Genomic DNA, 19168 nt, shown 5'->3' with positions numbered 1-19168 from the left:
CCAGGCATACATTTTTTTTTTTAAATATCCTTGGGAAAAAAGATAGTCTTAAGTTGAAATCAGAGTATTAAATATTTGTAGACAACCTGAATTCTCATTACCTAAAAACATGAACCTATAAATTAATTGAAGAACAGGAAAAAAATAAGAAGAAATCTTCCAGCTATGAAAGAGGTGAGTTTTCTCTTCCTAGTAAAAATTTCCCTTCTACTCCACGTTAAAAATATTAGGTGGCTAAATACTCATATATTGTTTACAAAAGCATCTGGACATAAAGAGCACATCAATTTCTGTAGCACTTAGGTACTTCTGAAAGCCTCCATTTGACTGCTTCCCAAGCCTGATTCAGTCCACTTGAACTCAGCTATAATTTAGATGCTCAGTGGAACAGTACTTTAATGCATATAGTTTACATATATTCTGCAGAGAAAGTTAGACAAATATGAAGATCTTTTTCAGTTATTAGAATTTAAGTTATTTGCAAAAAACATACAATGGGATTTCTGCTGTCTTCTTAAGGCCACTTCCCTCAGAGACCTCTCCATTCAATATCTATAGTTTTTCTACTCTTCTAGTGATCCCCACTAGATCCCCAGTGATCCCCAGTTAGCAGTGGGACTGTCCAACTGCATGTAATTACTGCATGGTGCAGCTGACGCTGAGGTGTCTGTGTGGCAGAATCATGTGAGACACATTAATGCCATCCTATTAGTATAAACTGAGATACCAGTTGTTGGCTGACAACTGGACCTAAAGGGACAAGGCTGTACACTGATTTTGTAAAACAAAATTGTATTGAAATGGGTACTGAAAAGGAAGGAGGTTAGAAAATTTTAAAATTTCTGATTCCAGCTTAAGCAACACTGAATCTTGGTCTTCATTTGAAAAAATGATGTGAATTAACCCCAACAGACATTTAAAAAATGTTAATAAGAAACTAAGAACTGTCCAAATACTAACAATTGTAATAATTAACATATAGCAATAATTCATTGGAAGAAATCAGGAAGAAGGAAGAAATCATGAAAATATCCTACTCTAAATATTCTGTTTATACAGATCTCTCATTATATTCCCATCTAAATCATTGGACATGAATGTTTGTGATGCCACAAATACTTGTAAAGCTTACCAGATAAACCATCTGTTCTTTTCAAACAGCAAAACCTATATTTACAGTTGGATTTAATAATTATGTTTGGACTCAATGTTCTTAAACGTCTTTTCCAATACAAATGATTCTATGATTCTCTAAGTCATGCATCCTGCTCTATTGAGATATGTCATCAGACTATGCCAAGAAAAATTTTTGGAACTGCTAATTAAAATTCCACAACCACAATGAAGCTGGGGAAGGAACACAGATCAAAACATTTACCTTGTGGCAGGCCAATACTTCCTTTTAATCCTCGTACTTTTCATTTTTAAATCCATGACATCACAGGCACTGATTAAATATCCTTTGGGCAGGAAGGAAGATATTATTCTTCTCAATTTACTGATGGATAAACTGAAATGTGAAGCAATTAATTCAAAATGAAAAGGTAATAAAGTTAGTACTAGAACTCACCACAGTTTTGTTTACTACCCCAAATCCTTACTATCCCAAAACACAATAACAGCTGTAAAATTCTTGCTGTTACATATTTTTTCCTATACCTACATGGCAGAGTAAGGGATAGACAATTCCAAACAGTGGTAATCCACAATAAAGCATCCTTGATGTCTTGTTCAGATTTTGCATAGCAAGTTCTTCACCTGATAAAGTTACTCCATTGCAACAGTTTTGGGAGTATCGTAGAAGTCTGGGTGTTGTTTGGTTTTAAATTATCTTGGCCATTCAGTTATTCAGTAGTTTAAAATAAGGTAGTGCTATGGGTTGACTTTCATATATTACAGACATACTTCTACAGCACAGAAGGCTCACCTAACATTTTAGTGCATGTGGCTGAAGTGGTATCCTGTTCCCCCTGGGTTTTCTATTTATTTTTTCACTGCTTTCCTAGTAGTTTAGTCATCTGAACTAGATCAATCAGGAACCAGATAAGTGCCAAAGCTTTCAAATAAAAAATTAGATGCAAAATGGTGATTTTGAAGTTCCTTTGAAATATACATTTTTCCTACTTTTTATAGATACATGGCATTCTCTAGAATGATATTGCTCCGATATATTTTTTAGATTTTAAATTTTATACATTCTTTTGTCCATTTTAGTAAGTGGATTTTCTCTGATAAGGACTTTCAAGCTGAAATTGGTTTTACTAGATATAAACAGTCTAGTAGATATAAACAGGTGGGTAAAAGTAGACTATAAAAGATAACATTCAGAATGCATTTCCCTTAACTTCCCATTAAAGCAAGTGAAGGAACCAGGCAGGAGATCTTTAGATAATATGCTATGTATATTGAAAAGAATCTGTCCTTATCTGAAGGAACTGAGAAACTCACACACTGAAATACAGTTCAGGGAGATTAAAGGGTCACATATGATGTCAAATCTATACTTTTAATATTTGAATTAAACAAGGTTTCTTTAAGTTCAATTATAGAAAATAAAAGTGAATTTGCAGAAGCAATTGAACATATCTATTAAATAAATACAATGTTTTCTAATTAAACTGAGAATTCAGGAAGGTAACCTTGAAATTAAAAGGATTTAGGAACATACAAATATAAAGACTGGCAGTTCAATAGACTTAACAGTCTCTTTGAGATAAGATTTATTTTTAACTTCTGATTTTAGTGGTTCTGGTGACACTGGGAATGTTTCAATTAAAAAAAATAAAAACAAATCAAAACCAAAACAACTCTGAAAAAGCTTTGAAGAAGAAGAGGGGTATGATTTATAGCGGTTAAATAGTCCTTTAAAAAGTGTCCCTTGCAAAAGAGATAAAAAACCTGTAATGACTGTGGGGTATATTACGAAAATGAAGCCTGTAAGGAGCAAGAGCCTGTAATAAAAATAGCGTGCTGGGTTCATATGTTGAAAATAATCCAGAAATGTTGAAAATATGATTCATTTATTCGGGGAGGGGGGTAGGGGAGAAATAAGAAAACATAAGGAAAAAATATTTTGAATCTATTTTCCCATTCCAAGATGCTATAACAGTTTCATTTCATTTTGTTACTAAGACTATTTCAGATCTTATTTAAAGTTTTACAGCAGAGAGTGAGTTCACCCTTTAACCATGCAAAGAAATATCAGTGGATCTTTTTTACTTTATTTTACAGGATGAGATCCAATTTAGCCTACCAATGATATAGTTTTTCAAAATCACATATTTTATCTTCTGTATTCCTACAGGTATGTTCATACTGCAGGGAGCAGTTTGGAACCTCCCAATCTTTTTGTTTCTCAGATATGTTGTCGTGCAAAATGTCTCTTATTTTAATTTTTGCGTGTTATAGTATATGGTCTGTGCTTAAATTATTGTGATGCTAACTCTGTTGTCATATATTCTGTTGGCTTAGAGAGTACACAGCAAAGTATTCTGTTCCTCTGAGAACATTTTACTATTTTTATGAGAAATGCTGAAGGTCTGAATTTAGTTGCAAAGGTCACTGATTCACAGATTACAAAATTGTTAAGTCTAGTAACAGCAGGAAAATATGCTGTTGCTCTATGTGTAAATGTCAAGTCAGCTGCTGTTGAGATAGAAAGCATGAACACAATCAAAGATCTCTGCATGAGTATAAAAGAAACCAATTAAAAGACATTTATTGTGATTTCTGCACTAAGGAACAAGAATAGGTGTGTTAGAATGTGGAGTGCTAATTTCAGTGGCTAGCCAGCATCATCTGCAGCCCAGTTCTCATCAACATCTTCATTAACAACTTGGACACAGGGCTGGTAGGGTTACTAATCAAGTTTGTCAATGACACTAAATTGGGAGGAGCTGTTGACTCCCTCAAGGGCATAGAAGCCCTGCAGAGACATCTTGGCAAATTAGACAGATGGGCATTCACCAACCATATGAAGTTCAACAAAAGAAAGTGCTGGATTATGTACCTGGGACAGGACAACCCTGGTAGTGTGTATAGACTAGGGAACAAGATGCTGGAGAGCAGCACTGTGGAAAGGGACCTGGGGGTCCTGGTTGATGGGAAGTTGAATCTGAGTCAGCAGTGCCCTGGCAGCCAGAAGGGCCAACCCTGTCCTGGGGGGCATCAGTCGAGGGAGAGGATTGTCCTGCTCTGCTCTGCTCTGCACTGGGGCAGCCCCACCTTGAATTTGCTGTTTTGGGCACTACAATATGAAAAAGACATTAAGCTATTAGAAAGCTTTGAAAGGTTGGCCAGATGGATGGTGAGGGCCATTAAGGGGAAGCCGTATGAGGAGTGGTTTGGTCTGTTCATCCTGGAGAAGAGTCTGAGGGGAGAACTCATTGCAGTCTTCAACATCCTCACACAGGGAAGCAGAGGGCCAGGCACTGATCCCTTCACGCTCATGACCAGTGACAGGACTTGAGGAAATGGCATGAGTCTGAGCTGGAGGAGGTTTATGTTAGATATCAGGAAAAAGTTTTTTACCCAGAGGTGGCTGAGCTCTGGAACAAGATCCCCAGGGAATTGGTCACAGCAAGACGCCGCTCTGAGTTCAAGAAGCATTTGGACAAAACTCTCAGGCCCGTGGGTGTCATTCTTTGGCTGAACTGCACAGGGCCAAGAGCTGGACTTGATGATCCTGATGGGTCCCTTCCAACTCAGCATATCCTATGATTCTATCTTGACCCCTGAAAGTATATTGCTTTGTCTCACACACACGGCAATTCTAACAGAAATAATGGTCCCAGCCCTCAGTAGCGCAGAGTGCCTGTAATAAAGCCACAGGTCTCTTCTCAGTCTGGAGAAGAGCAGGCTTTAGGAAGATTTTATAGCAGCCTTCCAGTATCTGAAAGGAGTCTACAAGAAAGCTGGAGAGGGACTTTATACACAACAGCACATAGGACAAGGAGTAATGGCTTTAAAACTGAGAGTGCAAGTTTAGTTTGGATATTAGGAAGAAATTCTTTACCATGAGACTTGTGAGACACTGGAATACTTTGCCCAGAGAAGTTGTGGATGTTGAACACATCCCTGGAAGCATTCAAGGCCAGGTTGGATGGGGCTTTGACCTTAACCTGGTCTTAGTGGAAGGTGTCCCTGCCCACGGCAGGGGGTTGGAAAAAAATTATCTTTAAGGTCCTTTCTCAAACTATTCTGTTATTCTATGTTAATATTCATATTGTGCAGTAGCAATAAGCAGTTTTTAGCTAGAAATAATAACACAAACTTATGCAGAAGAAAAAGTCAGTGTAAGGAATTTGTATTTATCGTAGTGTTATTGGTATTCTAAAATACTGCTGAATCTATCTATAGCTATGCAAAAATACAATTCAATTAAAGCATTTAATGACTTTTTCTAGTCTGAAATCTGGGTGACTTAAAGGTAGCCAAAGACATCTTATCTCCTCTTGGTCTGTACCATGTGCTAAAGCTGCTGCAAAGCTAACTAGATGAACACCTTTACTCTCACCCGTACTTAGAGCATTAGGAAAAAAATATTCTCAGTACACTAGAGGAATGAATTTATGTTTATTGCTTTACAATCTAGCAGGAACAATCTTACCTCAAAGAGGAAAGTAGATTTGATATCTTCAGGTATACCATATATTATAAAAGATAAATTAAAAACTTCTTGATTCAAAGTCAAATGTGACGTAACAGAACTAGATGATGAAATATTTGTAGTAAAAATCTTCTTACTTAATTCTAAATGTATGATGATATAACTATTTTTAAATTTATTTAAAACGGAAAGCTTTTGCTTGATCTGTATTTTTTAAGAAAGTCCAGGTCTGATCTGTTAGTCTAGAATTAAATATTGCCACTCTTAGGACTTTGAAACAATACTAATGAAAGCCAGTTCTTACTCTGTCTGTTAATTTTAAGAACAATATTGACTTTGTGGTTAAGACACCTAAATTTAGTGATGCCATTCAGTTACTACTTTATATTGTATTAGCACTGACTGAGATTTATCTGAGATGTCCATATGAGGCTAATAAGTATGAAGATCTCCCATTCCTTTTTTATGAATCAGAAACAGCTCTTGATTTGGTTGGTGGTTTTTATTTTTTTGTTTAATCATACCTGTCTATAATTAAAATAGTCCCATTAAAGCTGCATTCACAGTTTAAAAAAGAAAACAAACAAAATACTCTCTCCCCAAAAAAATCTATGGTGGTGAAATCTGAGGAATGGGGGGAAATCAGAAGTAAATATATTGATTGGATATCAAGTTTAAGTTAGTAATTTTTTTTGTCTTCTTCCTAGTCATATATAAAACAAAACAATGCTCCAGTAAAATACTTGGTAAAACCAATTCAAATTACACCTTCATGTGAACCATTTAGTCTAATTTGGGCTGCTTACATAAAATTTTTTTCGGATTGTAATATGGTAACTAATGAATATTTATGTCAAGGACAGATCATCTTTTGCAGGAACACATCCATGTTGTGTTTAGCACACACTGATGTCATGCATTTTTTATTAAAGGATTTTTTTTTCAAGAATTCTCTCTATATTTAATTCTTGCTATCACTGAACTCTGGATTCATTAAAATAAGTGGAAAAACTCTCATTAAAACCAATGCCTCATTTTCCAAAATATCAGCTACCATAAATATATATGTTCTCTGTCTGGATAATACCAATTCATATTGGTAAATTGGAGGTATTACCATGAAAATAGATTTATTTTATCAGAGCTTGTATTTTTATAAATATCATTCTTATGTAAAAGTAGTTAAAATATTTAATAATGATACTATTTGAGGTTCATGTTTCTAGAAATTTTGACTGCTAATAAGATAAGAAATCTATTATAGAAATTTACCTAAGCTCATTTGTTTTAGAATAGTCTTGCGAGAAGTAGAATGTAACCAACGCCCTGGTGAGCAACCCATTCTAAAGTTATCATCTGAAAAGCTTAACAAGGTTTGATTTGACAAAATGAGAAAAATTCTTAAATTATGTTATTAAAAACAGTTTGATCAAACAAAGGCTCATTCATTTGTTGGATTTGTGGAGGTTAATATTGGAAGCATAATCACTACAAAGTGAAATAAATCTATATTGAATCCTCAGCCCCATAAAAATGTGCAGTAGAGGTTTTGTTTGTAAAAGATATGTAATAAATACACACTTAATTAAATTGCATACATATACGTTTGAATGGACAAAGCATAAATGCACCCTCTTGAAAATCAGTACATCAATCATAATAGAAACTATATGAGCAATAAATGAAATTGCAAGCTGGTTTTAATTAAAAGGTAATAGTGCAAATATGTCATGTCTATTTTTTCAAAATCATATTTTAGTGCCTCAGCCAACTATTATTACCATCAGAAAAACTGAAAATAAATACCTTTCATTGCAGTTAACCACAGGGGTTTTCACAGGAAGTATTTAAATAACAGCAGTATATCAAGGTTCCTATCAGGCCTTCTGGATTGCTACTTACAAATTACTAAAATGTATGAACGACAGTATAATTTAAAGTAGTTTGATATGAAAATTATGTTGAGTGTATATGGTACTCTATCAATAATTTCTAATTGGAAAATAAGAAAATAGGCATTATTATAAATATGCAAATTACAGCATATGGAACATCTATGCAAAGCATGAACCATAGGTTCAGGTAGAATTTAGGATCTATTAAAAATTAAAAGGCTGATAACTGAAGAGAACAGACCAGATGCTGGGCTGTAGCACAACACTACAATTCTTTGTCTTCGTCTGACAGAAATATGGAACTCACTTTCACCTTACCTTAAGTAGTGACTAAGATCACATACATTTAAATAACCTCCTCCAGGTCTTTTCATTTCTTCTATTTTCTTTTAGAATAGGAAGAGCTTATGCTACAGAATGCAAAGACACTAAGTTGTGACTAAGGGAATTTGTTTATCAATTACTTAAAGGTGAGTCGTTTAAAATTCTCTCTTTCCTTTTCCTTTGGAAAACCTAAAATGTTTTCATCAGAAACAGTAAGACCATCTATCACAATATTCAATACTTTCTATGAATTATGTGGACTAAACATTATTCTTTATAATGTCCTTATTTTACTGTTTTAAAAACTTGCCCTTAAGTGGGAAAATCTGATTATTTATTTTGGATATTTAGACTCAGTGAAAATTAAGTTCTCAATTTTTCACAAGTAAATTTTTAGGAATTTATTGTGAGGATTATTTCTTCAGCAATATGTTTTAAAAACTATTACCAAAAGATAATAGTGAAATTTGGAGCATAATAAAAGTTTAACAAATTAAAAACAACTGACCTGATTTGTACAATAATCTACACAGACACATATATATATACATAAATACATATAAATATTTTATTCCATGCTACACAATTTAATTTCTTATAACCATACAAAAATTAAAAGTAATGTTTTCAATTACAACTCATAGAAGCAAGCACTACTGCTTACTTGGTACAGAAAATCACATTAAGAACAATGTTCAGACCAAAATATTTTCAGAAGCAACCTTGTTTCAATAGACTTGAACACTTTCTCCTTCTTAAAATACTAAGAGCTACTCCTACATTATGCAAGATAAGTGAAAAGTTGCAACTTAATAAACTGTTTCATTTGATTGTTTGTGAGTTTGATTTTTTTTATTATTTTGCTTTGTTTTGTTTCTAACACAAGATTTATTTATTGCGTATAATATTAAGTAACCCTGTCAGAAGATATTTAGGATTTGATTTAGGAAGCATATAAAATTTACAACAGCTTTTATAGAAGTTAGTGGCTAGAATGCAACATGAAACAACTTTCTGGAAACACATTTTTAATGTCAGTTTTTAAAAAAAATCTAATTCACAGAAAGGCATGTTTCAACCTTGAAATATCGATACAAATTATTAGCTGGGTATTCTTTTTTTCCCATAGCTCTAAATATGATTTGCTTTGGAGGGAACCCTATTGAGGAGAATTATGTTTTAGGATCTTTGGTTTGCATAAGATATTATTATCTAGAACACTTGGGAAAACCTCACAATTAAAATTCTCACCTATTTCAGATACCATTAGTAATCATTGTATCTCTTTGTTTCTAGATACTTGGGGCTAACCATTTATTTACAGTTGAACTCTTTACATTGCTATGTAAATGTGGCAATTTTTTTGTAAAAAAACTCCAACTTTTCTAAAGGAAACCAAAATCTACAACAATCAGTGCCAGAGCACTGGGAAAAAGAAGGCGGCAGTAAGATGATGAAATGCACTTATTGTTTCAAGTCTAGATTCTAATAAGTATTGGAACTGCCCTTTGAGCAAGATGGTGGAAATTAATGTGTTAGTATGTTACTCTCCAAAAGTCTGGATGAGAAGCTCTGTCTTGATAAATTGTGTGTTCTGGGATGCTGGAAATAATGCAAAATCATCTTTGATCTACTGGGGGAGAAACAGTGTAAGCATAATGGCAATACTATTTTATTTTGTGGTTTTGCCTTCTATACACATGCTTTCTAATGTTCTACAAATGATCAGAGCAGGCAATTGAACCATTTCTGGAAATTTTTGCCAGTGTTCAAAAAAAGAACTTATGCAAATATTAGCAAAAAACCCAAAAACCAAAAACACAACCAAAAACCCACCAGTTTTTCAAAAAAGCACTAAATTATAGATTGTAAAGGCTATTAAAAATGTAAAAATTGCCAATAGGAAGCTAATAGGTGGCTAAACATGTATGCACAGGGTACCTGTCTCTAAAGAAATCCTCTAATACTAAACGTCATTAATTCTTTATATGATAATTCATATTTTAAATGTGAATGAAAAAACTTAGCACTGTATATATATATATATCAGATTCAGCTTACATATAAAGCACATATTTTTTCAGTGGCTTTCTGTAAGTTCTTCTGATTGCATTATGCATTCATTTGCATGCTTTTTGCTTCTTTCTACAGTCAATATTCTGTACCTAATGCCACCTAAAAAGAGTATGATTTCTCTCACATAAGTTAATGTATTTCATCTTTAGGGTCCCTTTATATTAAATTGACAGAAAATTTATTGATTTGTTCTACCTAACATTGATATTTTTGGCAAAGGTCACCTTGAGAAAACCTTTTTCTGCTAGGATTCAACTCAAGGACTGAAATAATTGAGAAGACTAGTAGGTACTGGTGCATGAAGAGCCTTTCAGCCTCTGTGAATATCTACTACGGAATAAAATTATCATCCCTCTATTGACTGTACTGAACAGAACTCTGACTATAATCTGTTTCACATGTAGAAACCTCCTTTAAAGACACATGGTAAGATGAATCCCACCTTCAATTCTGTGCAGATATTTGTATTTCTATGGACTATTTAGGAAACCTAGATGACTTTCAGATGTCTAAAGTGAGGTGAGATGAAGCTCATTCTCAACACCTAGAAAGCCCACCCTATAAATTGTAAAGCCCACAATGGAGAAGTTGTGAAAAAATTTCTAAATCAATGACTATAGCATTTTTCTGAGGTTGCAAGATACCTGCACACAGATATTCTTCAAGATATTCACAGTAATCTTCACATAGGAAGACACATCTTTCAACTCTTCAATGAATAAAAAACCAAAATATATTACATTTTTTAATTTATTGCTCTTTTCTGTTACAAGTATTTAACTGTGGGTCAAATCAGAGAAATACTGGTAAACCCAGATAGTAAAGAAAATTGTAAACTGGTTACTCAGAGTGTGAGTAGAAAGACAGGAAGAGATTTAAAAGAGTAAGGAAACTAAACAGAAGCAGTGACAATGAGAGACATCCTATGAGTTTCCTGCTGGGATTGTGTATTATTTAATCAGTGACAAAATTATAAGATCCTGCACATTTGATGTCTCACCATGGGAACACAATAGCCATTATGCATGCTCACACCTGCCAAAGCAACATGGCAAAGAGAAGGAAATACACAGAATAACAAAACTGAGTAATAATACTTTTTCAATAATTGAAATTCAGGTGGTGAATTATTCAAATAACCATTTTTATATTGTAAAGCAACAGATATAAACAATTTGGTAAACTGCATATATGTATCACTTGTACTCAGAAAATGATTTGTAGAAAGATACAGATTCTAGTTTTGATCAAAAGTTTCTGAATGTCAGATAAGAAAGTATAAAAATGCAAATCAGAACATTTGGGTAAACTACCAGGATCTAGGAATCAAGAAATTTGTCAAGGCTGAAAATGCACAGCTGAATCCTCACAAGCTAAGACTATGCTAGCAAATTAACTACGAATCAGACTTTTGTCTATCACTGAGGGCAACTTAGTGGAGAAACCTGCATTCATATTATTAAACTCCCTTATGCTCCAGGACATCATGAATACATGCACAGTGCCTTTTGAGGGTCACCCATAGTTAACTTCACAACTACCCCAAGAAATGTTTTAGAAGACTGTCACTGGCAGAAGCTTTTCAGGGACCATTCTACAAGACTAACAGAATATGAAATACAGTGTCCAGGAACATTTCCAGAAACTGTTTTATTTACTAATATAGATGTAACCAAAGGCTACAGTATTGATGTTGTTTACCATTCCATTTACTTTTTACTTCAAGCTTAGGCAGCTTGTACAACTGTGCGTTCAATAAACCTCCCTAGCTGGTCACCCTATGATTTCTGAGTCTGATACCCTTGAATATGTGCATCTTGCACTCATTAATAACTCTCATTTTGGCATGCTGCTTCTCTGTACATTAGGGTATACTAATTGGAGACTACTGCCTATATGTTGCACCAGTTCATAATCCCAGGCTTAGTAGTGAGTTGTGAAGAATAAGGTATGGCTCAAGAAGGCCTCATTAGAAATGCCTGATAGTCCACTACATGATTTTCATTTTAAGTTGCTTAGCAACCTTTCTCTGGTATCAATCGCTGCGTACAGATTGGCAAAAGGCTCTACAAAGCAAGAACAGATAATCAAGGAAAGGGTGAGATATCTGAAAGAAAAATCTGCATATAAAGGAATTAATTTATTAAGCTTATTTTTGTGAATCTGTGCATGCCTGTTCGTTTGTGCACTGATTATTAGTAGCAGAGCAAAGTGCCATTGTGGTCTGTGCACCTATGCGGCTTAAGATGATGCCAGGAATGAATAGATTTAAAAAAAGAAAAAAATGAAAGAAAAAAGGACTTGTGTTATGACAACTGTAGACTGAAGCATCTAAATGCAAAAATCCATCCACTCTTCCTTCAGACTTCCTGAAGGGCTGTTTAGTTATTACTGCATGCTTTGTAAAAGGAAAATTTTTGAGATTTAATAATAGGCTCATTTTTAATATTGTTCAGGTTTTTTTCACATTGGTACAAATTCCATAAGTGAAAAGTTGTGAAGTTCTGCAAACTGAAACTACTCTACAACGTAGATTCAGGTATGTAGCATAGGTTTGAGATTAAAGACACTTTTAACTTGTTTTAATCTGAATAATTATATCAAAGACTGGGTTTTGTGGAAAATCTTGAATAATTTTGTGCAGTTATATATATCTGGATATAGATACTGTATTGTGTCATAGAACATTATCAAAATTATCTCTTTATGGTGATGTCCGCTTATATTTGGAGTCTAACAACAGCACCAACAGAGGAAACACACCCAAGACAGCATAAAATTATCAGCTGTTTCCAAACAAAGACCAAATGTTATACCTCTTTTTGCCTGCCTTTTGATAAAGGCCATGTGTAGTTCCCTTATGCATTCAACTCAAGTCTTAATGCTTTGAAGTACAGTTTTTTTACAGGGATCGGAACGGATCATTGAATAGCAGTTATAAGGCATGGAGAGCTGCCATCCAGCTTCAAACAATTCCCTCTCAGTATGTGACTCCTGTGGTTCTTATCTCAGATGTCCATTCAGTGTACTCACTAGCAGTGTGAAGAAATTTAATTTAAAATTTTCTCCCCCTTTTTATATTATACAAGATGGAATTTGGCAACTGAAGACAGCGATCAGAACAAGACATAATACTCTTCAACTATCAGACAACTAAAATTTAGACTAATGGTATGGAAAGGATTGTGAGCAGGAAGATAAAAGTTATACAAGTATTAAAGCTCTCATAAACCCATTTTTGTCTTTATTCCTTAAGTATTACACATGTCAGAGGGACATGGACTCAATTACTAATGGTTACTGAAACAAAAGGCATAAATTAGGACAAGTTGGTTTCTAAGTCTTGTGTCTGAGCCTCTGACTTCTCTGTCTTGATAAATAAAGCTATAACTTTTGTTACTAAAAATTTTGACTGATTTTGCTTCAAGGCAAAGTGAACTCATATAAACTTGGGCTGATGATGAAGGGCTCATTGTGCTGACCACCTGAAGCAAACACTTCCTGCTTAGGATAGATGATTCAGCACTGGTTTCTGTGGCTTACGGGCAGCCATCCATAATGACATGCCTCTGGAAGCTTGGTCTGTATTACTGGTTAGCCACGGAACTTGAGCAGTTTACCCGGGTGGAAAGATGCTGGAACCACTACAGGAAAAGTCAGGCATTGCTGTCAGATCTGTGAAGAGATTGTGTCACTGTAGAAATCTGTCAGTATTGAATTCCTGCAATAAGTGCTCTGAGTGAAGGCATTTAGTGCAAGCAGTACTCCTGTCTCCTATATGCTTATCCTGTATAGAGTGTGATGACAATGAAGAAAGAGAAAATTGTATATATCTTGTCTACATATAGCATTGTATGTATCTATGTCTATATACCTTCCTAGGAGCTCATAACATGCTTCATATGTCCTTCTTTGACAATCCCATCTGCCCCTAGTTAACCCCCTCCTCCTCCAGTCTATGTCTTATATTATTGGTCTTCTTCCACTTTACAGGGCAAAGTGAGAAAACACTACTATCCTACGTGCCACTAAGTGAGAGAGCAATCTTCAGCTGCCAGTGTCTGTGTGCCCTTATAGAAGGAAGCTAAGCATGTCAATCATCACCACACTGCACTACAGGCAGCAACTGTAATATTTATTGGCTGAACATATGTGATATCTGCGTGATCTACCTAATTGGTTTTGCTGTGACAGATGGGAACCGTGGTGTCCAGGTGCACTGGGTTTTGCAAACTTTTTGCTTCTGTAAGACTTGAAGATGTGACTTCTTTCAGAACTGTCTTACAGAGGTTACAGATTTTTGTTCATGAAAACTGAATCTTCTAGTTTCCAGATACTTCATCTGGGGTAAGGGGAAAGAGGTCTTGCTAGTAGTGAAGGGAGAATAAACCTCCTAGGTTTGGGTATTTTGCAAAACAGAGTAATGATGGGTTTGAAGAAGGAGCAAGACTGAGCAGAAATATGGAGGGAATGAGTGGGAGGAGGAGGTTTTAGTGTGATGCCCTGCAGCACTTTTCTGTCATGTTGTTCTGTAGTCATCTTGATAAAGCTGAGTCACCTGAATCACTCCAGCTGAAGGCTGCCTATCCATAATATCTTCCATTGTGTAAATAGGGAAATAGGATGTCTGCCTTTAGGCAGCTATCTCATGATTAAATGCAGTTTTGAAAAAAACACTAGCCTAAACTGAGAACTCTATTTTTAGGCAACTGAATCATATCCCAACAGAAACAACTGTGGAAGTACAGTGAGTGGTCATTTTGAGCCAAAGGATCACCCTGCAGCCTCTCTCTCAAACTTCCTACAATGAATATAAGAATACAAAAATATGCTATTGTTGATGTGCTATTGAGCCTTCAAGATAAAGAAAACCCAGAGAAAGTAATCATTATTACTGTAACAATTAGCAACTGAGAGAGGAACTACAAAGCCTCTGAGTCCTACCTAGGTATTGCATGTAAGAAATGTTGGAAGGCAATGTCAATTAATGCATTATAGATGCTGTACAGCCATCACATATCTTATTATCACATTTTCATTTGCTGCATTTGGCTAGAGTCTGGAACACTGACATTTAAAATTAATCTACTGGGAGAAGTGCTTCCAAGACTAAAATTAAAATTGCATGTATAGCTTTCAGGAGTGCAGTTGGAAGCAAGATATTTTCTAGCATCTAAATATGTGATTAAACAAAGGCTCCTTAATTATACTACACTCATTAACTCATACCTATAATAAATGCCCATCTTTAATTATTTATATGATTGAATTCATGTTGCTGAATAATGTGCTCCAAATGATTTCTTTTTAAAGCAAAACCATTACTGTGCATATTGCCATTGTAAATATGGATAGGTGGTAATAACTCAATGGATTGCAGGGCTGAGGGTATTTTTTTAAGATGGAAAACTACAGATTATATTAGTATAATTTCATGCCAAGTTTTATATTAATGAACGATGACCAAAAACTGCCCTGCAACAGGGAACCATGGAATTTATTTTAGGGGGATTGTTCTCAATAAAATGTCATTTCAGCTTTTGCTCAATGCAAGCATTGTCCTGGCATACCTGGAAACTTCTAGGCAGGTAGATGATTCTCCTATCTTATTTTTCAGTATATCCAGTCTTGTTTTCAGCTACAGTGAGGAGATATATTCAGAGATATATGTGATATATTCAGAAGATAACAGTTAAGCTGTTATCATTCTGCTATTCTCATGTCCAGAGCATCATCAAAGGACTTCATTTGTTAGTTTCTCTCTTGTCTGTAAAAAGTTATGAAATATAATTTTCAAGTTAGACTCCAGTTTGTCCTTTAGCTATAACTGCTGTATAGTGGGGTAGGAGTTCTGAGCTTTTGCATTTAAGTCATTAATTCTTGGGGTGGTCCAAAAATTCTCTTTGAAGCTATCTGCATAGCTGAGATAATAGACTGAATGGAGAGAAGTTTATCAACTGAACTCAGACTATCACAGAATCACAGAATATGTTGAATTGGAAGGGATCCACATGAATCATCTCTTGGAGTCCAACTTTTTGCCCTGCACAGGACCATCCCCAAGAGTCACACCATGTGCCTGAGAGTATCATCCAAATGCTTCTTGAACCCTTGTCAGACTTGATACTGTCACCACTGCCCTGGAGAGCCTGTTCCAGTGACCAACCACTCTCTGGGTAAAGAACGTTTTTCTAATATCCAACCTAAACCTCTCCTGATACAGGCCATTCCCTCAGGTCCTGTCACTGGTCACCATAGGGAAGAGATCTGTGCCTGCTCCTCCTCTTCCCCTCACAAAGAAGTTGTGACTGCAGTCTCCCCTTCTCCAGGCTCAACAAACCAAGTGACCTCAGCTGCTCTTCATATGACTTCCTCTCAGGGAACTCTTAGTCATCCTTCCAACAAAGCGTTTGACTATTTTGATGAGGACCTCTCTAGGTCAGAATTTCAAATTCTCCCTAAGATTTTCCCAGGTGAAATAATTTGTCCAGACAAGTCTGTATGTTCAAAGTGTTCATTGACAGCCTGGGTGAAAAACCTGACCTCTTCAGAAACCCAGAAAGGTTCCTGGGCAGAACAGACCAGCCTTTGTGTAAATAAGACTCTTGTAAACAGTCACTATAAAGTGTTCATGAAGATACAGAAATGGTCACATATGACAATCTCTTTTACATACTAAGTAAGCAGGAGACGTTTTGCATGACGTTTAAGTAACAGATCATACACATGCTGGAGTGGTCATGTCAAGGAGCAGCAAAGAGCTACTCCCTGAGGTAAAGAGCTGGAAGCCTAGGGCAACCCCAGCATAGGCCCTGGGCAATACAATCACGGGCAGGTGCAGTCACACAGCACCTGATCTAGGCAAGTAAAGAAAGGGTGGTGGTATGTTGGATGCACTGCTGGAGGGGGCTGCCAAGGCTGCACTCAGAAGCCTGACAACATAGGAACACAGGCCAACAGGATTACCAAAAAAAACCCAAAAAAAAACCCCAAAAAAACCCCCAGTGTTAAAAGCGCCCATCATAATCCCAACAGTGACTGACCATCCTAAGATTCCCCATTTGAGTGTTACTCTATGCAAAGATTCCAATAATCAGTCTTTCTTTCTTTTTCCTTTTTTCCAGCTTCCTTTTTGACTTTTCTTCCTTCTCCTTTGTTTCTTTCTTTCTCCTTCCACCTCTTTTTTTTATTCTTAAACTTTTTCTTTCCTGTGGAACACTTAATCACTGCAGAAAGAGGTCCTCTCTGATGAAGTGGATTATCAGAGACAGCAGCGGGTATTAAGGAAAACTCACTGCAGAAAGACTGGTATGCAAGCAGGAAGATGCTAACTAGCTCTAGGTATATAAAATGAATTTCTTTTTATTTGAGATATGTATAGCTTTACAGGTCTTCTAGGCCAAAAAAAGAAAGATCTTTTGTGGGTACCTTAAAGTACTTGTGTCCTTTCTCTTGTTTAGGTTTATTTTTCTGTTAACAGGCATCATTATTTACTTACATTTGTATTTGTTAGTTGCTTTTTATACCTCATAGTGAACATTCAATGATTTTTTTCCTTATTTTTGCCATTCTTTCTGAGAATTAGAGATTCATTCTTTCTGCTAGGTTTTTAGCTTTCTATTCTATTTTTTACTAGACAATTTTTTTCTACTACGATTTTAAAAATAAACTAATTTTTAGTGTAAATTCTGTGAAGATTACATTAGCAAACTGTCCCAGTTCAAATGAGACACGGGTCTTTTGCTGAGGATGAGCTATGAGAAAAGACCCAAACTCCTCCCTCTAAGCAATCATAAATCCAAAATTAAGAGGCTCCTATTGAGGGAAAACAAATTATGGAAAAGAAAAAAATAACAGCCCTTTATTAATAGGTATGTGTGTATTAGCAGAAACAATGAAAAGAAACAAGTAAAACAAACAAACAATATTCCTATACCCACAAATAATCCCATTCAAAAAAACAAACCAAAAACAGGCAAAGGGAAAAGTCAACAGTTCAGTTTGCACCCTTCGGTGCAATTCCAACCACAGTCAACAGGGGGCACCACTGGGTCACTGGAGATGCAGAGCTTGTAATGTCCTGTGCCAGTCACCAGGTGGCATTGTTGGATCACTGAAGATGCAGAACTTGTAGTGTCCTGTGCCAGTCATCAGGTGGCACTGTGGGATCCCTGGTTGCCGCCACATGGGGGAGTGGGGGGGGGAGGGGGAAGAAGAACACCCTCCAAGGTGTGTCGGAGAAAACAAAAAAAAACCTGGGCTCCCCCTTCCCTTCCCACACACTGGGAAAGGGGAGATGGAAAGAGGGAAAGGGACCAGACAGCTCTCACTTATCTCCAGCTGGTCAATCTCCTCTGCACAGTCCTCTCTCTTCCTCTGATGTGCACAAGGACCACCGCCAGGGAAAAAAAGAAAAAAACAGGAATAGGAAAAAAAAGAGGGAAAAACCCCCAGAAAAACAGCTCCTCTCCGACAAGGAAAAAAAAAAAAAAAAAAAAAGCAGGTCACGAGCCACAGGAACCACCAGCCTCCACTACCAACTTGTGTCTCAGCCACCCCCAGCACACCAACTCCTCCCCCCCCATTGTCCAGGAGATGAGAGAAAAAAGTAAACAATAACCCTTCATCTGCCCCATTTCCTAGGAGACTAATTTCTCAGCCATTAGCCAGCCGGCTATTCTTTTTGTGTGCTGTGAGTGCCCACTTAACAACCATGCACACAGGGGCAGGGAGAAGAGAAAAAATTCCTGCCAGTCTTTCAAGAACTAGCTAAACCATGACACAAACAAAGTAACCTATGAATGTATTACACACCAAAAAAAGTTATTTCAACTTCTGAAACACTAATTGTTGATAATATAATTAATAATATACACAATGCATTTTCTGAAATAAGTACATAGTCATATTTTCATACCAACAACATGTCTGGATCACTGTCTCCAGACAGCCCCTGGCTACTATCTTGCCATCAGTCCCCGAAGACCAGACTAAACTGGATGCAGCCATCATGACCCCTACAGGTGGTTATACCTTAAGCTGGAGTGAGGAGAAGCATGTCACAGGGGTCTAAAACTGTGTTCAAGGTGTGAGTATTCAGTACTGAGTACAGAGGTATGATCAGTGCCCGGTCCTGCTGGCCACACTATTTCTGATACAAGTCAGGATGACATTGGCATTCTTTGCCACCTGGGCACACTGATGGCTCATGTTCTGCTGGCTGTCAGCCACACCCCCAGGTCCTTTTCCAATGGGCAGCTTTCCA

This window comes from Myiozetetes cayanensis, unplaced genomic scaffold (assembly GCF_022539395.1).
Source record: "Myiozetetes cayanensis isolate MyiCay16 unplaced genomic scaffold, myiCay2020 scf5-8, whole genome shotgun sequence".
In the NCBI taxonomy this organism is placed as follows: Eukaryota; Metazoa; Chordata; class Aves; order Passeriformes; family Tyrannidae; genus Myiozetetes; species Myiozetetes cayanensis.
This window is presented reverse-complemented; position numbering follows the sequence as displayed.